Source organism: Phyllobates terribilis, unplaced genomic scaffold, assembly GCF_046119375.1.
Source record: "Phyllobates terribilis strain yellow unplaced genomic scaffold, ASM4611937v1 Scaffold_4__5_contigs__length_816908805, whole genome shotgun sequence".
Taxonomy (NCBI): Eukaryota; Metazoa; Chordata; class Amphibia; order Anura; family Dendrobatidae; genus Phyllobates; species Phyllobates terribilis.
The window spans coordinates 467,652,374-467,676,379 of record NW_027362764.1 but is presented as its reverse complement, the minus strand read 5'-3'; positions in this window follow the sequence as shown (position 1 = coordinate 467,676,379).

The following is a 24,006-nucleotide window of genomic DNA, read 5'->3' as shown; positions in this document are numbered from 1 at the left end:
CCCACGCTACAAGGAGAACATTATATCTCTTATTCCTGAGGCAGACAAGTCTACAAAAATGGGGCAGTACCAGACGGCCCTTTTTGCCGAACTATTAAAAAAATTCACATCTGAAAATGCTGGCGGAAGAGGTCATAGTTCATTGGACAACCAAGGAGTACAGGCGAGAGAGACACAACTCAAATCCAGAAAAGGCAGGGAAACACTGTAAAAGTTCTGGGAGAGTTTTCTCAGCCCCTCCCATCGTACAGGCTCTGAGGCACAGGGTACTCTCACAAGGAGTGCAAAGTTTGGGAAGATGCTGAGGGAGTACCTTGCCAACCATACCAACATCCTCCATGATTCCTCTGTGCCTTATAATTATTGGAATGAACTGGCTCTCTATGCTTTTCAGGTCCTAGCCTGCCCTGCCGCTAGCATTTTATCAGAGCGGGTTTTTAGTGCCACTGGTGGAATTATAACTGATAAAAGCATCCGCCTGTCAACTGAAAATGATGACAGGCTGACTCTTATAAAAATGAACAAGTGCTGGATTGGGCCAGACTTCTCAACACCACCGAATCATAGCAGCGTAACATAAACTCAAATCCAATGTCTTTTTTTGGGAGGTGTATTCCCATGCACCTTTTCACACCCACACATGGGTGTACGCTTCCTGATTTTGGCTATTTCGCTATCTGTTCTTGTCCTCCTCCTTCTCCTCATCCTCATCCTCCACCACCATATCACCAGGGTGACCGTGGTCTGTAATGCAAAACCCACATAATTTTTTTAAAGGGTCTTTATGATGATGCCCGTAAAAAAAATGTATACAGTATGTTCATGTATACCCCCCAGAGATAAATGTTTGTCAGCCCATACACTTAGTGCATGGGCATTACAAATATAGGATACCCGCTCCTTTCTAATGGGAACAATTTTTCATGAGGCCCACTATGTCTTTTCCAATGGGATTTGGAGTGCCTACCAATTTGTAGCATCCCTTGCATTCACTGCATAGGCCAACACTATGCGAGACCCTCTCCTCTCTAATGGGAAATTGCTGTTACTGTGGACCTGCTCTATGTGTCTTTAAATTGTTAGTGGGGTTTTTCCTAAATTTTGTCAGCTGCTGGACTCACTGCATACCATATAACTTTATAGCACACCCGCTCCTTTGTAATGGAAACATGTCATTACTGTGGCCCTGCTCTATGTGTCTTTATATTGTTTGTGGGGTTTTTCCCAAATTTTGGCAACCCTTGCAGTCACAGCATGGGCATTACCACTATAGGAGACCTGCTCCTTTTAATAGGAACATTTTTTTACTGAGGCCCTCCACTACTTCTCTTCAAAGGGGTATAGGGTTGCGTCCGAATTTTTGTCAGCCCTTGTAGTCACTGCATACGCAATAACAGTATAGTAGACCCACTCGTTAATAATGGGAACAACAAAGTATATATTTGTCAATGATTTAGATGAAGGAATTTAGGGTAAACTGATTACATTTTCTGATGACACAAAACTAGGAGGGATAGCTAACACTAGAGAAGAGAGAGGGAGGATTCAAAAAGACCTAAATAAACTGGAGCAGTGGGCAGTATCTAACAAAATGCTTTTTAACAGGGAAAATGCAAAGTACTACATCTGGGCAATAAAAATGAGAAAAGCATATACAAAATGGGAGGAATAGAGCTAAGCAACACTACATGTGAAAAAGACTTAGGTATACTAATAGATCATAGACTGAACATGAGTCAACATTGTGATGCAGCAGCAAAAAAGGCAAATACAATTCTGGGATGTATTAACAGAAGCATACAGTCTAGATCACTTGAAGTCATTATCGGACTTTACTCCTCTTTGGTCAGACCTCATCTGGAATACTGCGTCCAGTTTTGGGCACCACATTTTAAAAAAGACATCGACAAACTGCAGCAAGTTCAGAGAAGAATGACCAGAATGGTGACTGGTCTGCAAACCATGTCCTATGAGGAACGGTTACAGGATTTGGGAATGTTTAGCTTGCAAAAAAGAAGACTGAGAGGAGACTTAATAGCTGTCTACAAATATCTCAAGGGCTCTCACATTGAAGAAGGATCATCTTTATTCTCATTTGCACAAGGAAAGACTAGAAGCAATGGGATGAAACTGAATGGGAGGAGACACAGATTAGATATTATAAAAAACTTTTTGAAAGTTAGGGTGACCAATGAGTGGAACAGGCTGCCACGAGAGGTGGTGAGTTCCCCTTCAATGGACGTCTTCAAACAGAGGCTGGACAGACAACTGTCTGAGATGATTTAGTGAATCCTGCTTTGAGCAGGGGGTTGGACCAGATGACCCAGGAGGTCCCCTCCAACTCTACCATTCTATGATTCTATGATTCTATGGCTCTCTAACAATAGCGAGGGCTGACTGCTGGCCTTTAAGAATAGTAAGGGCCGCCTGATGGCCCTATAAAAATAGGCATTGTTACTTTCAGAGTCCCTCCATCATAAATGAAACAGGATGTGTCTGATGATGTGTCACACACCACATGGCCAGATAAGGTAAAATGTTAAAATGACATTTCCTGGTGAATGCATTTGTCTTAAAAAATAACGTAGAAAAAAAACAAAAAACCGTATGATCTAACTTTAGTATAAAAAACAGAGTCGCCAATGTAACCTCAATGTAATCACATTGTTCAGCTCCTGCACCTCCTCTTCCATCTCCGAAATGACCACATCAGTCATAAGCTGAAAGCACTGCAGCATAGTAACATAGTAACATAGTTTGTAAAGCCGAATAAAGACTTGCGTCCTTCAAGTTTGACCTGTTAGTTCTGTAATTGCTAAAGTTGATCCAGAGGAGGGCAAAAACCCCAAATGATTTAGCCAATCTTCACCTGAGGAAAAATTCCCTCCCGACTCTGAAACCAGCAGTCAGAATAAATCCCTGTATCAACCTACTATTTTATTTTATTTTTAAGTATACGCTGAAATCTGCCTGGTATCTAGAAATGCATCCAGTCCCCGCTTGAACTGGTGTAGTGAATCTGACATTACCGTCTCCTCACTCAGTGAATTCCATATTCTCACTGCTCTTACCGTAAAGAACCCCTTCCTATGCTGGTGCTGAAACCTTTTCTCTTCCAGTCTTAGTGAATGCCCTCTTGTTACCGTAATATCCCTCCTTTTGAACAAATCCCGGGCAAGATCTCTATACTGTCCCCTAACATATTTGTACACATTTATTATGTCCCCCCTCAACCTTCTCTTTTCCAGGCTGAATAGTCCTAGTTTTGCCAACCTCTCTGGGTATTGCAGTCCCTCCATTCCCTTTATTAATTTTGTTGCCCTCCTTTGTACCTTTTCAAGCTCGTTTATATCCTTTCTATATATTGGGGCCCATAACTGAGCACAGTATTCCAAGTATGGTCTGACCAGTGCTTTGTACAGTGGAAGAACAATGTTCTCATCCTTTGCAGCTATACCTCTTCTGATACATCCCATTACCCTGTTTGCCCTTACAGCAGCGGCCTGACTTTGGGCACTCCAATTTAGTTTGCTATCAATCAAGATGCCCAAGTCCTTCTCCATCTCTGAATTCCCCAATGATTTCCCATTCAGTGAGTACTGGTGACTTACATTTTTCCTTCCCATATGTATGACCTTACATTTCTCCTCGTTAAAGGTCATACATATGGGAAGGAAAAATGGAAGTCACCAGTACTCACTTTGCCTTGGCAAAGCGACAACAGGCTGTGCTGAAGATAACATGCTGTATGCTTAGATGACAAACCGCCCAGCCCTGCAAAGTTGTTGAAAGCTGTAACACAGCAGCCTGGTCTGTGTCTCTCACTGCTGAACATACAGCCAGGCATGGTCGTGTGTGACAATGGGCGGAACCTTGTGACGGAGAAATTACAGGCAGAGAAAATACGGTTTCCCTCTATGCCAGTCCTTTCACCAAGCTAAAGAATATGGCTGTGGTATAATACAACTCCCACTGAGAAGCTGTTTTAGATTGAAAAACATTGGGTTCACCAGAGGATTTGATTCTGAGTGCTCACCTTTCTCCCCCGCTCAATAGCCCATAGCAGCTGCAAGGTTAGCGCTATCATGAACTCTCCTGATGTAGAAGCCAGGGCACTCCAGAGGATTCTCTGGTGGGACCATCCAACCCTGCCGAGAAGCAATCCTGGCTAAGAAAAGTGTGTGGGAAGATTCCCGAACACTCTATGGCTGCCTTTTTACTGAGGTGGAAACCCACGCAGACACGGGGAGAACATACAAACTCCTTGCAGATGCTGTCCTTGCTGAGATTTGAACCCAGGATCCCAGCGCTGCAAGGCTTCAGTGCTAATTACTGATCCAATGTGCTGCCGTTCATCCTCTGATATCTAACAGGCTGGAGAAACTTGCGCCTACTGCCACTCTATCTTCAGCTCCTATGTTAGAAACTACTGTATTTTGGCAGCCACTCAGTCTACCAAATAAAATTCCTGAGAAGGAAATTGGGAATGGCTTTGCTTCTGTTACTGGGTGCAGTGCTAATACCATGGCGGAGTACCATAGTTTACTGGAAATATTCCAGGCTGGTAGGAGGCAAGCAGATTCCCACAGAAAAGTACCAGCAGTAATGTTCAGGGACCTGCGCTTGTAGAAGGCGGAGACAATACCGGGAGAAATAGTGGTGTCTGGGGACAGAGTATGGACACCCGGCCGCCACTGGCATGAGATTGTGAAAGCTTCCGCCTCCACAAGCATAAAAGGCCACATTTCAAGTGAAATCAGCTTTAGAGGACTTCCTGGGAGAAATGACAGCTGGCGTAGATATGGTTTCCTAAGTCCTTTCACCAAGCTAAAGTATATGGCTGTGGTGAAATACAACTCTCATCTAAAAAAGCTGTGGACTGGCTCCGTACCATCCCTGGTCACATTCACCTGTCCACGTGTTTGAGGTTAGGCGGTCCATCCCAGTAAGTACACTGAGGAGGGCATGGGTAATGTTGTGGCACCCGTGCTTGTGGAAGGCGGAGATGATACCGGGAGAAATAGTGGCGGCTGGGGACCGAGTATGGACACCCGGCCGCCGCCGGCATGAGGTTGTGAAAAGCTTCTGCCTCCACGAGTCTAAAAGGCCACATTTCAAGTGCAAGCAGTTTTAGAGGACTTCCTGGGAGAAATAACAGCTGGAGTAGATACAGTTTCCCAAAAGTCAGTCCTTTCACTGAGTTAAAAAATATGGCTGTGGTGAATTACAGCTCACCGACAAGCTGTGGACTGGCTCCGTACCGTCCCTGGCAACATTCACTTGTCCACGTGTTTGTGGTTAGGTGGTCCTTTGAACTATGTAAACTGGGGAGAACACGGGTAATGTTGTAGGACCCGTGCTTGTGAAAGGCGGAGACGACACCAGGACAAATAGTGGTGGATGGGAACCGAGTATGGATACCTGGTCGCCGCCGCCATAAGGTTGTTGACAGTTTCCGCCTCCACGAGCCTAAAAGGCCACATTTCAAGTGCAAGCAGCTGTCAAAAATTTGGCAGTATAGAATTGCAGCCTGTGGATGGGTGGCTAGCTGGCTGCATACTTGCGCTTGCATTCCAAGGAATGGGGTAGAGACAACTGAATGCTGCACAGGGACAAGGTTGTGGACGGTGATTGTTGCAAGTCTGCAACGACAGGTGCATGGCGGGAGGAGAAGGATCACTTATGATGGGTACACTTTTAGGCAGTGACCTGGGAGACAATGATGCTTCCAGGGGTCTTCCCCATGCTGTTGCCTGGTCTTTTCAGCACTGTATGCATGTGTCTGATGATGTGTCACACACCACATGGCCAGATACGGTTGTAAAATGTTAAAATTACATTTCCCAGTGAATGCATTTGTCTTGGTTGAAAGCAATGCAAAAGTGCAAAAACACATCAAAAACACTACGTGTGAACATGGCCCAAGGTGTGGAGGAGTATTTTTGGTTTTGGTTATTTATTTTGCCTTATATACAAGTCATTACCCTGGAAAGGATGTTCCTTAGCATATTTCCCAGGAAAATCCATTTTGGTTTCGTTTTTGTATGTTTTATTGTGAGTCCATAAAAGTGGACCTCTGACAACGTTGTTGACAGCAGTGACCTGGGAGTCATAAATGCTTCCAGGGTTCTTCCCCATGCTGTACCCATGTCATTTGAGCACTGTTCCCATCGATTTGGGCAATTTTTAGGCCCTCTGCAGACCGCCGTAGGGAGCCGCCTGAAAAATGCTCGCGTTTCCCATAGACTTACACTGGGCTCATTGCTCGGTTCGAGCACCCGAGCATTCCAATTTGTTCGACCAGAGCATCGAGCACCCGAGCATTTTAGTGCTCGCTAGTGTTGAGCGAGCACTAAAATGCTCGGGTGCTCGAAGCTCGGGCCGAGCTCGCCGTGATACTCGGGTGCTCGACCAAAGCAACGAGCCCAATGTTAGTCTATGGGAGACCCGAGCATTTTTGCGGCGGCATCCCCGGCAGTCTGTAGAAAGCCTTAAAAGTGCCCAAAACGATAGAGACAGTGCTAAAATTACATGGGGACAGTATGGGGATCGCCCCAGGAAGCATTTGTGACCCCCAGGTCACTGTTGTCAACAACGTGTTCAGAGGTATTAAGCCACTTTTACAGGCTCATAATAAAACGTTGAAAAACGAAAGTGAAACTTTTATCCTGTGAAATATGTTAAGGAATTTCTTTTCCAGGACAAAGACTTGTGTATAAGGTAAAATAAATAACCAAAAACAAAAATACTCCTCCACACCTTGGGCTATGTTCACAACTAGCATTTTTTATGCGTTTTTGCACTTTTGTATTGCTTTCAACAGTGACAAATGCATTCACCGGGAAATGTCATTTTAACATTTTACAACCTTATCTGGCCATGTGCTGTGTGACACATGCATACAGTGCTGAAAAGACATGGGGACAGCATGGGGAAGACCCCTGGAAGCATCTCTGACTCCCAGGTCACTGCCTAAAAGTGTACCCATCAGAAGTGATCCATGCCGCATCAGAAGATGCAGACTTGCAACTATCCCTGTGCAAGTTCTTGTCCCAAGGCAGTGTTCAATTGTACCTCCCCCTTTCCTTGCAATGCAAGCGCAAATATGCAGCCAACCACCCACCCACCCGCAGGCAGCAATACCATACTGCTAGCTTGCACTTGAAATGGGGCCTTTTAGTTTTGAGGAGGCCGAAGCTGGCCACTATCTCATGGCTGCTTCGGCAGCAAGGTATCCATACTCAGTCCCCAGCCGCCCGGCGGCCGGGTGTCCACGCTCGGTCCCCAGCCGCCAGGGGGCGGCCGGGTGTTCACACTCGGTCCCCAGCCGCCCGGTGGCCGGGTGTCCACACACAGTCCCCAGCCGCCTTGGGGAGGCCGGGTGTCCATAAACGGTCCACAGCCGCCCTGATTTCGCCGCGGTACTTTCCCACAGACTTTTCTTAGCCCGGCCTACTTTAGGGCAGCATTGGACGAGCCCACCAGAGAACCAGACTCCTCCGGTGGGCCCTGGCTTCTCCATCAGGGGAGTTGAGAGTGCCAAGGTAAGGAGCATGATGATGATGATAGAAGTTAGCATCTGCTTTGTTTTGTTGGAATGCAAGCGTAAGTGTGCAACCTGCCACCCACCCTCCCCCAGGCTGCAATACCATACTGCTAGCTTGCTTGCAATTGGGTCTTGAAATTGGGTCTTTTAGGCATGTGGAGGCAGACGCCGGCCACCATGTCATGGCTGCGTCGGCGGCCCTTTTATCCATACTCAGTCCCCAGTCGCCCAGCGGCCGGGTGCCCACGCTCGTTCCCCAGCCGCCAGGGGGCGGCCGGGTGTCCACACTCGGTCCCCAGCCGCCCCGCCGCTGGGTGTCCACACACGGTCCCCAGCCGCATGGGGGCGGCCGGTGTCCATAAACGGTCCCCAGCCTCCCCTATTTCTCCTGTTACCGACCCACACACTTTTCTTAGACTGGCCTGCTTTAGGGCAGCATTGGACGAGCCCACCAGAGAACCCGACTCCTCCGGTGGGCCCTGGTTTCTCCATGAGGGGAGTTGAGAGTTCCTAGGTGAGGAGCATGATGATGATAGAAGTTAGCATCTGCTTTGTTTTGTTGGAATGCAAGCGTAAGTGTGCAACCTGCCACCCACCCAACCCCAGGCTGCAATACCATACTGCTAGCTTGCTTGCACTTGAAATTGGGCCTTTTGGCATGTGGAGGCAGACGTCGGCCACCATGTCATGGCTTCGTCGGCGGCCCTTTTATCCATACTCAGTCCCCAGCCGCCCGGCGGCCGGGTGTCCACACACGGTCCCCAGCCAAATGGGGGCTGCCGGGTGTCCATAAACGGTCCCCAGCCGCCCCTATTTCTCCTGTTACTGACCCACACACTTTTCTTAGACTGGCCTGCTTTAGGGCAGCATTGGACGAGCCCACCAGAGAACCAGACTCCTCCGGTGGGCCCTGGCTTTTCCATCGGGGGAGTTGAGAGTGCCAAGGTGAGGAGCATGATGAGGATGATAGAAGTTAGCATCTGCTTTGCTTTCAAGGAATGCAAGCGCATGTATGTAGTAGCGGCTAGGCCTGAGGTGGTCAGCGTTTTGGCGCATATCCTACCTCCTCCGAGGATTGCTGGATGTTTTCCTGCTACTATCCAAGTTCTATGACTCCCGTTAAAACAAAGCTTCAGGTGATAAATGATGGATGAGGTATTGGCAAAGGAGAAAGAGCAGGAGGAACAGGCACCATTCACATCAATATCAGGCCAGTCAACTACATATGTCTTGTAGGTAGCAAAGACATATGTGGTAACAAAAGGAGCGGTTCGGCTACACAGTTATAGGGCATACAGTGAGTGCAATGCCTACCAAAAATTTTGAGGCACTCCAATGCCCCTTGGAAATGACATGGAGGTTAGAGGGCCTTAACTAAACTTTTTTTTCCATTTATAGCAACTGGGTCTCCTGTGCACTGTTGGCTTAAGCAGTGAATGGAAGGCTTTCCAAAAATTATGAGGAGCTGCAATGCCCCTTGAAACAGACGTGGATTACAGCGTACTAAAAACCTTCTACCCATTATTGGGGAGTGTGTCTCCCTTAGTTTTCGCCTTTGCATTGAAAAGCAAAAGCTGACTAAAATTAGGAGGAAATGCTGTGGAGTTCAGAGTGGCTTAAGAAGACGATTTTAATGCCCCTTTGAAGAGACGTTGAGGTCACAGTAGCTTAACAAGACGGTTTTAATGCCCCTTGGAAGAGCTGTGGAGTTTAGAGTGGTTTAACTAGACGGTGCTAATGCCCCTTGGAAGTGACGTGGAGGTCACGGTAGCTTAACAAGACGGTTTTAATGCCCCTTGGTAGAGTGATGGAGGTTGCAGTGGAATAAAAAGATAATATCAATGCCCCTTGGAAGAGACGTGGAGGTCACAGTAGCTTAACAAGACGGTTTTAATGCCCCTTGGAAGAGTGGTGCAGGTCGCAGTGGAATAAAAGACAATATCAATGCCCCTTGGAAGAGGCATGGAGGTCACAGTAGCTTAACAAGACTGTTTTAATGCCTCTTGGAGGAGTGGTGGAGGTTGCAGTGGAATAAAAAGACAATATCAATGCCCCGTGGAAGAGAGGTCACAGTAGCTTAACAAGACGATTTTAATGCCCCTTGGAAGAGCTGTAGAGTTCAGAGTGTTTTAACAAGAGGGTTTTAATGCCCCTTGCAAGAGACGTGAAGGTCACAGTAGCTTAACAAGACGGTTTTAATGCCCCTTACAAGAGCCATACAGTACAGCATCTTAAAAACATTATTCCCATTATTGGGGAGTGGGTCTCCCATAGTATTTGCTTATGCCTTCCAAGCAAAAGCTTCCAAAAATTAGGACGGAGCAACTTGCAATGCCTCTTACAAGAGCCATGCAGCACAGCATATTACAAACATTAGTCCAATTATTGGGGAGTGGGTCTCCTATAGTATTTGCTTATGCTTTTCAAGCAAAAGATTCCAAAAATTAGAACAGAGCAACTTGCAATGCCCCTTACAAGAGCCATGCAGTACAGCATCTTAAAAACATTATTCCCATTATTGGGGAGTGGGTCTCCCATAGTATTTGCTTATACCTTCCAAGCAAAAGCTTCCAAAAATTAGGACGGAGCAACTTGCAATGCCTCTTACAAGAGCCATGCAGTACAGCATATTACAAATATTAGTCCCATTATTGGGGAGTGGGTCTCCCATAGTATTTGCGTATGCCTTCCAAGCAAACGCTTCCAAAAATTAGGATGGAGCAACTTGCAATGCCTCTTACAAGAGCCATGCAGTACAGCATATTACAAACATTAGTCCCATTATTGGGGAGTGGGTCTCCCATAGTATTTGCTTATGCCTTCCAAGCACAAGCTTCCAAAAATTAGGATGGAGCAACTTGCATTGCCTCTTACAAGAGCCATGCAGTACAGCATATTACAACATTAGTCCCATTATTGTGGAGTGGGTCTCCCATAGTATTTGCTTACGCCTTCCAAGCACAAGCTTCCAAAAATTAGCACGGAGCAACTTGCAATGCCTCTTACAAGAGCCATGCAGTACAGCATATTACAAACATTAGTCCCATTATTGGGGAGTGGGTCTCCCATAGTATTTGCTTATGCCTTCCAAGCACAAGCTTCCAAAAATTAGCATGGAGCAACTTGCAATGCCTCTTACAAGAGCCATGCAGTACAGCATATTACAAACATTAGTCCCATTATTGGGGAGTGGGTCTCCCATAGTATTTGCTTATGCCTTCCAAGCAAAAGCTTCCAAAAATTAGGACGGAGCAACTTGCAATGCCTCTTACAAGAGCCATGCAGTACAGCATATTACAAACATTAGTCCCATTATTGGGGAGTGGGTCTCCCATAGTATTTGCTTATGCCTTCCAAGCACAAGCTTCCAAAAATTAGCACGGAGCAACTTGCAATGCCTCTTACAAGAGCCATGCAGTACAGCATATTACAAACATTAGTCCCATTATTGGGGAGTGGGTCTCCCATAGTATTTGCTTATGCCTTCCAAGCAAAAGCTTCCAAAAATTAGGACGGAGAAACTTGCAATGCCTCTTACAAGAGCCATGCAGTACAGCATATTACAAACATTAGTCCCATTATTGGGGAGTGGGACTCCCATAGTATTTGCTTATGCCTTCCAAGCACAAGCTTCCAAAAATTAGGACGGAGCAACTTGCAATGCCTCTTACAAGAGCCATGCAGTACAGCATATTACAAACATTAGTCCCATTATTGGGGAGTGGGTCTCCCATAGTATTTGCTTATGCCTTCCAAGCAAAAGCTTCCAAAAATTAGGACGGAGCAACTTGCAATGCCTGTTACAAGAGCCATGCAGTACAGCATATTACAAACATTGGTCCCATTATTGGGGAGTGGGTCTCCCATAGTATTTACTTATGCCTTCCAAGCAAAAGCTTCCTAAAATTAGGACGGAGCAACTTGCAATGCCTCTTACAAGAGCCATGCAGTACAGCATATTACAAACATTAGTCCCATTATTGGGGAGTGGGTCTCCCATAGAATTTGCTTATGCCTTCCAAGCACAAGCTTCCAAAAATTAGGACGGAGCAACTTGCAATGCCTCTTACAAGAGCCATGCAGTACAGCATATTACAAACATTAGTCCCATTATTGGGGAGTGGGTCTCCCATAGTATTTGCTTATGCCTTCCAAGCACAAGCTTCCAAAAATTAGGACGGAGCAACTTGCAATGCCTCTTACAAGAGCCATGCAGTACAGCATATTACAAACATTAGTCCAATTATTGAGGAGTGGGTCTCCCATAGTATTTGCTTATGCCTTCCAAGGAAAAGCTTCCAAAAATTAGGACGGAGCAACTTGCAATGCCCCTTACAAGAGCCATGCAGTACAGCATATTACAAACATAAGTCCCATTATTGGGGAGTGGGTCTCCCATAGTATTTGCTTATGCCTTCCAAGCAAAAGCTTCCAAAAATGATGAGGAAATGCAATGCCCGTTCGAAGAGTCGTGGAGGTCCCAGTAGCTAAACAAGATGCTTTTAATGCCCCTCAGAAGAGACGTGGAGGTCAGAGTGGTATAACAAGACGCTTTTAATGCCCCTCAGAAGAGACGTGGAGGTCAGAGTGGTATAACAAGATGGTTTTAATGCCCCTTACAAGAGACGTGGAGGTCAGAGTGGTATAACAAGACGGTTTTAATGCCCATCAGAAGAGACGTGGAGGTCAGAGTGGTATAACAAGACGCTTTTAATGCCCCTCAGATGAGATGTTGAGGTCAGAGTGGTATAACAAGATGCTTTTAATGCCCCTCAGAAGAGACGTGGAAGTCAGAGTGGTATAACAAGACGGTTTTTCATACCCCTTACAAGAGACTTGCAGGTCAGAGTGCTATAACAAGACGCTTTCAATACCCCTCAGAAGAGACGTGGAGGTCAGAGTGGTATAACAAGATGCTTTTAATGCCCCTCAGAAGAGACGTGGAGGTCAGAGTGGTATAACAAGATGGTTTTAATGCCCCTTGGAAGAGACGTGGAGGACAGAGTGGTATAACAAGATGCTTTTAATGCCCCTCAGAAGAGACGTGGAGGTCAGAGTGGTATAACAAGACGCTTTTAATGACCAGAGGAAGAGACGTGGAGGTCAGAGTGGTATAACAAGGCGGTTTTAATGCCCAGAGGAAGAGACGTGGAGGTCAGAGTGGTATAACAAGACGCTATTAATGCCCCTCAGAAGAGACGTGGAGGTCAGAGTGGTATAACAAGATGGTTTTAATGCCCCTCAGAAGAGACGTGGAGGTCAGAGTGGTATAACAAGATGGTTTTAATGCCCCTTGGAAGAGACGTGGAGGTCAGAGTGGTATAACAAGATGGTTTTAATGCCCCTCAGAAGAGACGTGGAGGTCAGAGTGGGATAACAAGACGCTTTTAATGCCCCCCAGAAGAGACGTGGTGGTCAGAGTGGTATAACAAGGCGGTTTTAATGCCCAGAGGAAGAGATGTGGTGGTCAGAGTGGTATAACAAGACGATTTTAATGCCCCTCAGAAGAGATTTGGAAGTCAGAGTGGTATAACAAGACAGTTTTAATGCCCCTCAGAAGAGACGTGGAGGTCAGAGAGGTATAACAAGATGGTTTTAATGCCCCTTGGAAGAGACGTGGAGGTCAGAGTGGTATAATAAGATGCTTTTAATGTCCCTCAGATGAGACGTGGAGGTCAGAGTGGTATAGCAAGACGGTTTTAATGCCCCTTTCAAGAGACGAGGAGGTCAGAGTGGTATAACAAGATGCTTTTAATGCCCCTTACAAGAGACGTAGAGGTCAGAGTGGTATAACAAGACGCTTTTAATGCCCCTCAGAAGAGACGTGGAGGTCAGAGTGGTATAACAAGACGCTTTTAATGCCCCTTGGAAGAGCCATACAGTACAGCATCTTAAAAATATTATTCCCATTATTTGGGAGTGGGTCTCCCACAGGCTTTGCTTTTGCCTTCCAAGCAAAAGCTGACAAAAATCAGGATGGAGGAACTTTCAATAATGGCAACACGGACCACGGTCACCCTCGTGGTATAGTGGTGGTGGAGGCTGAGGATAAGGAGAAGAACATAAAACAGCCGGAATGAGGAAGCGTATACCTATGTGAGGGTGTGAAGCTGTGCATGTGAATACACCTCCCGAAATAACATAGTGAATTTGACTTTATGTTACTCTGCTGTCATTTGGTGGTGATGAGAAGTCTGGCCCAATCCAGCCCTTGTTCATTTTGATAAGGGTCAGCTTTTCAGCATTGTCAGTTGACAGGCGAGTGCGCTTATCAGTTATAATTCCCCTAGTGGCACTAAAAACACGCTCCGATAACACGCTAGCGGCAGGGCAGGCCAGGACCTCCAAGGTGTATAGAGCGAGCTCATTCCAAGTGTCCAGCTTGGATACCCAATAATTTAAAGGCACAGAGGAATCACAGAGGACACTGGTACGGTCGGAAAGGTACTCCCTCACCATCTTTTGAAACTTTCCACTCCTTGTGAGAGTACCCCGCGCCTCAGGGTCTGTCCGAAGGGAGGGTCTGAGAAAACTGTCCCAGAATGTTGACAGTGTTCCCCTGCCTCTGCTGGATTGGAGTTGCGTCTCTCTCGCATGTACGCCTTGGTTGGGCAACGAACTGTGACCTCTGCCACTAGCGTGTTCAGATGGGAATTTTTTTAACAGTTCTGGTACTGCCCCATTTTTGTAGACCTCTCCACCTCAGGAATAAGAGAGTGAAAGTTCTCCTTGTAGTGGGGGTCTACAAGTGTCACCAACCAGTAATGACTGTCACCCAACATTTTGACAACGCGAGGGTCACAGTTAAGGCAGCGTAACCTAAAGTCAGCCATGCATGCCAGACTGGTAACGGGCAAGATTTCCGCGTCCTCACCAAGATGACGACTGACCATGCTCTCCTCCTCCTCCTCCTCCTTCCCCCTGTCCTCAGGCAACCCACGCTGAACCAACGGTATGACAGTTGTTCAGGTACTACCGTCTACAGCGCATGACACCAGCTCCTGTTCTTCCTCCTCCTCCTCTCCCTCATTGTCCTCCAATGCACATTGGGATGAGATGAGGCTGGGTTGTGTGTAATCCCCCGCTACGGCTTCTTGATCCATCTCATCATACTCTGGCTGCAATGCCTCCTCTTTAATTATATGCAGAGAGCGTTGCAAAAGACAGACAAGTGGGATGCTGACACTAATGATGGCGTCATCGCCACTCACCATCTTGGTGGCCTCCTCAAAGTTTGTCAAGATGGTACATATGTCAGACATCCAGGCCCACTCCTCAGGTCTTATGTGTGGAGTCTGACCTGAATATCGACAGCCTTGTTGCAGCTGGTACTCCACAACTGCTCTCTTCTGCTCACAAATCCTTTGCAACATGTGGAGGGTAGAGTTCCAACGTGTGGGGACATCACACACCAGTCGGTGTGCCGGAAGCTGCAAACACTGCTGCAACACAGCAAGGGTGGTGGAAGCTGTAGCCGACTTGCGAAAATGAGCTGACAGGTGGCGTACTTTCACAAGCAGATCTGGCAAATCGGGGTACAACTTAAGAAACCGCTGAACCACGAGGTTAAGCACATGAGCCAGGCATGGTACATTTGTGATCTCGCCTCAGAGCCTCCACCAGGTTACGGCCATTGTCACACATGACCATGCCTGGATGTAGGTTCAGCGGTCTCAGCCATAGATCTGCCTGCTCTTTCACAGCTGTCCACAACTCACAAGCAGTGTGAGGTTTATCACCTAAGCTTATGAGTTTCAGCACAGCCTGTTGCCGCTTGGCGGAGGCAGTACTGCAGTGCTTCCAGCTTGTAACTGATGTGGTGTTATCTGAGATGGAGGCTGAACATGAGGAGGAGGATGATGCGCAGGAGCTTTACACTGTGGGGGCAACTCTGACTGACATAGGGCCCGCAATCCTCGGTGTGGGGAAGATGTGTTCTGTCCCAAGGTCCGACTGGGTACCGGCTTCCACTATGTTTACCCAGTTTGCCGTCAGAGAGATGTACCATCCCTGGCCACAAGCACTTGTCCACGAGTCCGTTGTCAGGTGGACTCTCCCAGTAACTGCATTGTTGAGGGCATGGCAGATGTTTTGGGACACTTGCTTGTGTAGTGCGGGGATGGCACACTGGGCAAAATAGTGTCGGCTGGGGACCGAATACCGAGGGACAGCCATCACCATAAGGTTGCGGAAGGATTCCGTCTCCACCAGCCTAAAAGGCAGCATTTCCAACGCAAGCAGTCGTGAAATGTGCAAATTTAGGACTGTGGCCTGTGGGGTGTTGGCTGTGAATTTGTGCTTTCGCTCAAAGGTCTGGGATATGGACAATTGAACGCTGGGACGTGGACGTGGATGTTGATGCTGTTTCTTGAGAAACTGTCATAACAAGTGAAGACTGAGAGGAGGGGGCATCTTTACATGCAGTATTGACAGGGGATTGCCTTGCACACACAACAGGGGGTTCTATTGCACGCACAACAGCGGAAGAAGCAGTGGTGACACCCGCTGACACTGGTCGTGGACCCTGGGGTTCGCCCCGCAAAGTCGGGTGCTTTGCTGCCATGTGCCTGATCATGCTGGTGGAGAACAGTCTGGTAGTTTTGTCACTCCTGCTGATGCTGGCATGGCAGGTGGCACAAATGGCCTTTTTGGGGTTATCAGCAGAGTCTTTAAAAAATTTCCAGACTCTGGAAGACCTACCGCTTGTACTGTCATCGTCCCTCTTGTTGGTGTTACGAGGAACGGTTGCCCGCCTTCTGTCTGCGGCCACCACACTGCTTCTTCCTGCCTGTTGAGGTACTCTGCCTCCCTCCCCCTGTGTGCTGCTGGCCTCACTCTGCATGTCCTCCTGCCACGTTAGGTCAGTTACTAGATCATCCACCACCTCCTCCTCTTCCACTTGCGCACCACAATGCTCCTCCTCACTTCCTGGCAATTGTGTCTAGTCATCGTCCACCTCTTGTGACAAATTGCCAGCGTCGACTTCCTGTGGCCGTGGCTGTTCAAATATTTGGGCATTGCTACATGGGATCTCCTCTTCCACCACTTCAAGCAGAGCAGGCGAGGGGCACAAATATGGAAATGGACCAGTGAACAGCTTTTCAGAGTGTCCAAGTGTGGGATCAGTTGCTGTCTGACGACACTCGGCATGGTGGGAGGAAGGAGCATCAGGGTGAGGAGGAGTATGCGGTCGAGACTCATGGCTACTAAGAGTTGACCATGTGGAAGACAGACCGGAGGTGGTGGTGCCCAGGTAACTGGAAGTATTATCTGCTATCCAATTAATAACCTGTTCACACTGAACAGTTTGCAATACTGGTGTTGTTCTGTGCTTCCCTAGTAATTCGGTCAAGAAGTGGGAGCGAGAAGATGTGGCTGTTGGTTGTGGCACATTTTCACCTTGGCCACGGCCCCGTCCTCTGCACGCACCATCACCAAAACGTCCACTTCCACGTCCCTTGCCACGCGCCTTGCCCATTGTAAAGGAAGTAAAATAGCTTACACTCGCACTATCAATGGAAAAGGGGTAAGAAAAAGTAGATTAGAACCGTGGAAGAGGAAAACCACAGTTCTATTTCTCTGGCCTACACCCGAATCTTTTAAACAATCAGAACAATCAGAGAGAAACTATTACTGTTTTTCTTTACGGAAAAAATACCAAAACCTGAATAATAGAGATTTTTTACCGTGGAATGGCAAAACCACAGTTATTGTTTACTGGGGTATGCCATAAAATTTTAAATATATATATTTGCGGCTGAACAGTGAGCGACACACTCAAACTGTTTTTTTTTTAGATACAAACAGCCCAAAACTGGATAATACAGAGATTTGACCCGTGGAATTGCAAAACCACACTGGGATTTGTCGGGCCTACACCAGACTATTTTCAACAGATATATTTTTGTGTCACAACAGTCAGGAGACACTACTGTTTTTTTTTAAGGCAAAAAATACGAAAAACAGGATAATAGAGATTTTTTACCGTGGAACAGCAAAACCACAGTTTTAATTTACTGGTGTATACCAGACTTTTTTTAAAAATATAGATTTGCGGCTGAACAGTGAGCGACACACTCAAACTGTTTTTTTTTAGCTACAAACGGCCAAAAACTGGATACTACAGAGATTTGACGCGTGGAACTGCAAAACCACACTGGGATTTGTCGGGCCTACAACAGATTATTTTCAACAGATATATTTTTGTGTCTGAACAGTCAGGAGACACTACTGCTTTTTTTTTAAGGCAAAAAATGCGAAAAACAGGATAATAGAGATTTTTTACCGTGGAACAGCAAAACCACAGTTTTAATTTACTGGTGTATACCAGACTTTTTTAAAAATATAGATTTGCGGCTGAACAGTGAGCGACACACTCAAACTGTTTTTTTTAGATACAAAAGGCCCAAAACTGGATGCTACAGAGATTTGACCCGTGGAACTGCAAAACCACACTTGGATTTGTCGGGCCTACACCAGACTCTTTTCAACAGATATATTTGTGTCTGAAAAATCAGAGACACACTTTTTTTTTGGGGGAGGGTGGGGGGACACCAATAGGTTATTAAGACGGGTATTTGTACAGTGCGAAGGAGGAAAAAAAAAAGAGGATTTAGATGAAAAAAAAAAGATTTTTACTGGTCCCCGAGACCTGGAGCTAAGTACAGCAATTTCAGAAACAGGAGCACACAGGACTGTAATGCAGCGTTTGCTGGTATAACCACTGCGTCTCCTATACAGCCTGCCTGCCTGCCTGCCTGATATCTGGGATGGATATTAGTCCTGAGAAGGACTGTTTGTTTGATCTGGCAGCCTTTACAGACCCTACACTAACTATTTCGCAGGATAAATCTCTCCCTAGCTCAGCAGCACTGTCCTTACACTGTCTAATCTGGAGCGACTGGGTCCAAGATGGCGGCGCCCGGTTTTAAATACTCGAGGTGACACTGTGCGGCCAGCCAAACACTGTAATGCCCACAAACAACATGGCTGCGGCATTACAGTGACTGGCTGGCAATCCCTGCATGTTCATTGGCTCTGTAAAGAGCGCCAAACTTGCAGGGCGGAGACCCGAGCTCCCGCCCGAGTAATCCGGAAATGCTCGGTGCTCGCCGAACATCCCGAGTAGCGTGATGCTCGGGCGAGTACCGAGCAGTGTCGAGCATGCTCGCTCAACACTAGTGCTCGCCCATTACTATTAGTCATCCCTAGAGTATCATGTGCTTTGTGTTAAATTTCTTTGGTATATAACACTCCAAAAAAGTGTTCATAAATCTTTCTGGATTCAATTAGTTATCCATAGAGTATTATGTGATTTGTGTTAAATTCTGGTGGTGTCTAACACTCTAAAAGCGTTCAATCTTTTTCTGGATTCAATTAGTCATCCATAGAGTATTATGTGTTTTGTGTGACATTACGATGGTATCTAACACTCCAAAAAAGCGTCCAAAAATGTTTCTGGATTCAATTAGTCATTTACAGAGCATTATGTGCTTGGTGTTAAATTTTGGTGGTATATAACTCCAAAAAAGCGTTCAAAAATTCTTAAAGATTCAATTAGTCATTAGTCATTTATAGAGTATTATGTATGCTGGTGTCTGGCTGTCGGGCGGAGAGTCAGAGTGGTGCTTTTTCAGTGGCCGCAGCCATCTTCCTACAGCCGTGATCTACAGAAAAATGGCCACCTAGATTCCAGTCTGCGCCGGCTCGGGTGGCCATTTTCCTGCAGATCACGGCTTCAGGAAGATGGCCGCGGCCACCGGAAACGCAACGCACGCCGCTCTGCCTCACCGCCTACAGCCAGACACCGGCCCCGCAGCATCTCAGTTCTTTTGCTGCTGCCGCCGGGTTTCTGTGTAGGGGAATGGAGGGCCCTGCTTCCTACGATCTTGCTCCATCACCACCCAACTTCCCTCTGCTGTAGCACACCGGGTCTGCAGCATTCCTCCACTTCTGCCGGCTTCCTGAGGGACCCTGTCTCCTGTGACCCCCACTCCTCCACCCCTCAGATAAGATACCTATTCAGACTAGACGGACCCCTATCTTATAAAACATATAAAAAAATAATGGTCTGGTGAGTCTTATAGTCCAAAAAATTTGGTACATTACCGTGGTATATAACACTCCAAAACAGAGATATTTTTTTTCTGGATTCAATTAGTCATTCATAGAGTATTACGAGCTTTGTGTTAAATTTTGGTGGTATATAACACTCCAAAAAAGCATTAAAAAATGTTTCTGGATTCAATTAGTCATCCATAGAGTATTGTGTGCTTTATGTTAAATTTTGGTGGCATATAACACTCCAAAACAGCATTCAAATTTTTTTCTGGATTCAATGAGTCATCCTCAGAGTATTATACATTTTGTGTTAAATGTTGGTGGAATATAACAATCCAAAAAAGCGTTCAATTTTTTTTCTGGATTCAATTAGTCATCCATAGAGTATTACATGTTTTGTGTTACATTTCGGTGGTATATAACATTCCAAAAAAGCATTGAAAAATTTTTCTGGATTCAATTAGTCATCTATAGAGTATTATGTGTTTTGTGCTAAATTTTGGTGGTATATAATACTCCAAAAAAGCATTTAAAATTTTTTATGAAATCAATTAGTCATCAATAGAGAATTACGTGGCTTGTGTTAAATTCCAGTGGTATCTAGCACTCAAATTTTTTTTCTTGATTCAATTAGTCATCCATAGAGTATTACGTGTTTTGTTTGACATTACAGTGGCATATAACATTCAAAAAAAGCGTCCAAAAATGTTTCTGGATTCAATTCATCATCTGTAGAGTATTAAGTGCTTGATGTTAAATTTTGGTGGTATATAACTCCAAAAAAGCGTCAAAAAGTTTTTCAGGAATCAAATAGTCATCTATAGAGTATTACGTGCTTTGTGTTACATTTCGGTTGTATATAACACTCCAAAAAAAAAGTTCAAAAATGTTTCTGGTTTGAATTAGTCATCCATAGAGTATTACGTGTTTTGTGTTAAATTTTGGTGGTATATAACATTCCAAAATAGCATTGAAAACATTTTCTGGATTCAATTAGTCATCTATAGAGTATTACATGTTTCATGTTAAATTTCAGTGGTATATAAAATTACAAAAAAGTGTTACATTTTTTGGGGGATTCAACTAGTCATCTATAGAGTATTGCGTGCTTTATGTTATATTTTGGTGTCATATAACACTCCAAAAAAGCGTTCAATTTTTTTTCTGGATTCAATTAGTCAGCCATAGAGTGTTTTGTGTCAAATTTCGGTGGTATATAACGCTCAAAAAAGGCATTCAAGAACTTTTCTGAATTAAATTAATCATCCATAGACTATTATGTGCTTTGTGATAAATGTCAGTGGTATTTAACACTCCAAAAAGCATTATAATTTTTTTCTATATTCAATTAGTCATCTTCAGAGTATTATGTGCTTGTGTTAAATTTTGGTGATATATAACACTCCAAAAAAGTGTTCAAATTTTTTTATGGATTCAGTTAGTCATTAGTGATGAGCGAATGTGCTCGCCACTACTCGGTACTCAACTAACAGTCCTTCTGAGGACTAATCCAGCTGCAGAGATATCAGTGCTAGGCAGACAGGCAGGGTATATAGGAGACTGCAGTGCACATAGCAAGAGGGTCCATTCCAGTTCTGTCTGCTGGTGCTTTTACAGATATTTGTAGAAATAGGCCCAGGTATCAGGGGCCAGGAATATATTTTTTTTATCTTAATCCTGATTATTTGCTTAAAAAGCAATCCAGAGAACACCATTTATCTGCGCCATTTGCTTGCTGGCACTGCAGAATACAGCCAGACCCTTTCCATATTACAGCGCTAAAAATCCAGCTATTTAAAACTGTGGTTTGTCCGTCACATGGATCACATATAATTGCACTGAAAATTCTGCCATTTCTGGCCTCCATTAAAATTTTGTTTCAGTGTGTCAGTGATGCTATTGACACCAGTTTGCTGTTAAAGATAGTTACCTACAGGCCAGCTATTTAAAACTGTTGTTTGTCCGTCACACGGATCATATATAATTGCACTGAAAAGATTGCCATTTCCCAACTCAATGCACAACACAAAAGAAAAACTAAAAAAAATATATGAAAAATCACCCAAAAGATTAGCAAAGAAGTAAAAATATAGAGATTTCTGGCCTCCATTGAAATTTTGTTGCAGTGTGTCAGTGAACTGATTGACACAAGGTCAGCGCTGTTAAGAATAGTGAAATAGAGGCCAGCTATTTAAAACTGTGGTTTGTCCGTCACATGGATCACAAATAAGTTCACTCCAAATTCAGCCATTTGTAGTGAGCGTGGAAGATATTGTCCTCCATTTAAAATAAGCAAGGCACGTGGCAAGGGACGAGGAATTGGATGTGATTGTGAAGGTGCATGCAGAGGCCGAGGCTGTGGGCAAGCTGAAATTGTGCCACAACAAACACCCACATCTCGCTCGATCTTCCTGTCCCAATTAATTATGGACAGCAGAACACCACTATTGAACACAGAGCAGTGTGAAATGGTTATTGGTTGGATAGCAAATAATGTTTCCAGTCACTTAGCCACCACCACCACCATCCTGTCTTCCACATGGTCAAGTCTCAGTAGCTGTGAGTCTGGACTGCATATTCCTCACCCTGATCCTCCTTCCTCCCACCATGCGAGTGCCCAGAGACAACTGATCCCAAACTTGGAAACTCAGAAGAGCTGTTCACTTTTCCATCTATAGATTCGGGTCTCTCGCCTGGTCCACTTGAAGCGGGCTTACGAGGATATCGCATGTAGCGATGACAAAATATTTGAGCAGCCACGGTTATACAAAGGCGGCAGTGGGAAAGTGTCACAAGAGGTGGATGATGATGAGACACAATTGCCAAAAATTCAGGAGGAGGACCAGGGTGCGGAAGTGGCAGACGAGGTGGTGTATGATATAGCGACTGACCCAACCTGGCAAGAGGACATGCAGAGCGAGGACCGCAGCACACAGGGGGAGGGAGGCAGAGCACCCCAACAGGCAGGAAGAAGCAGTGTGGTGGCTGCAGACAGAAGGCGGGCAACCGTTCCCCGTAACACCAACACAACGGAAGTTGCCAGTACAACTGTTAGGTCATCCCGAGTCTGGTTGTTTTTTAAAGACTCTGCCGATAACCCCAAAAAGGCCATTTGCACCACCTGCCATGCCAGCATCAGTAGGGGTAGCAAAACTACCAGCCTGACCACCACCAGCATGATCAGGCAAATGGTAGCTGAGCACACGACTTTGTGGTCTGAACCCCAGGGTCCAGGAACATTCTGCGGGTGACACCACTGCTTCTTCCGCTGTTGTGCGTGCAAGCCAATCCCTTGTCCATAGTGCATGCGAAGATGCCTCCTGCCCTGCACCTGTCATTTCACACTCTCAACTATCACCATCAGCAAGCACATCCTTGTCCCAGTGCAGCATTCAGTTGTCCATACCCCAGTCCTTAGAACGCAAGCACAAATGCGCAGCCAACACCCCACATGCCACACTACTAAATTCCCACATTTCGCGACTGCTTGCGCTCGAAATGTTGCCTTTTAGGCTCGTGGAGATGGAAGCTTTCCGTAACCTGATGGCGGCGGCCATCCCTCGATACTCGGTCCTCAGCCACCACTATTTCTTCCGGTGTGCCATCCCTGCATTACACAAGCACATGTCCCACAACATTAGCTGTGTCCTCAACAATGCAGTTTCAGGGAAAGTCCACCTAACCATGGACATATGGACAAGTGCTTGTGGGCAGGGACAGTACATCTCGCTGACGGAACACTGGGTTAACATAGTGGAAGCCGGGACCCAGTCGGACCTTGGGATGGAACACATCCTCCCGACGCTGAGGATTGTGGGCCCTAGGTCAGTCACGGTTGCCCCCACAGTCTACAGCTCCTGTTCCTCATCCTCCTCAGCCTCTTCCGCCTCTTCAGCCTCCATCTCCGAAATGACCACAGCAGTCACAAGCTTGAAGCACTGCAGCACTGCCTCGGCCAAGCGGCAACAGGCTGTGCTGAAGCTAATATGCTTAGGTGACAAACCGTACAATGCTGAAGAGTTGTGAACAGCTCTGAAAGAGCAGGCAGATCTGTGGCTGACACATCTTACTCTACAGCCAGGCATGGTCGTGTGTGACAATGGCCAGAACCTGGTGGTGGCACTGAAGCGAGGTGAACTTACCCACGTACCATGCCTGACCCATGTGCCGACTTACAAAAACCTCCCATTGGACTTGTACAGCATATGGATGCGTTACCGCAGCACTGCACATTTCCATCATCTCGTTTATGGGATTCCCCCGGCGGTTTGATCTGTGACGCTATGGTGATTCCCGCTCATATGACCTAAGGGATGGGGATTACGATCATGTGATGTGATGGGCGGTATTAGAGGGCGACCAGAACACTTCCGGATGGGAATGTCGGAGGCACATGCTTT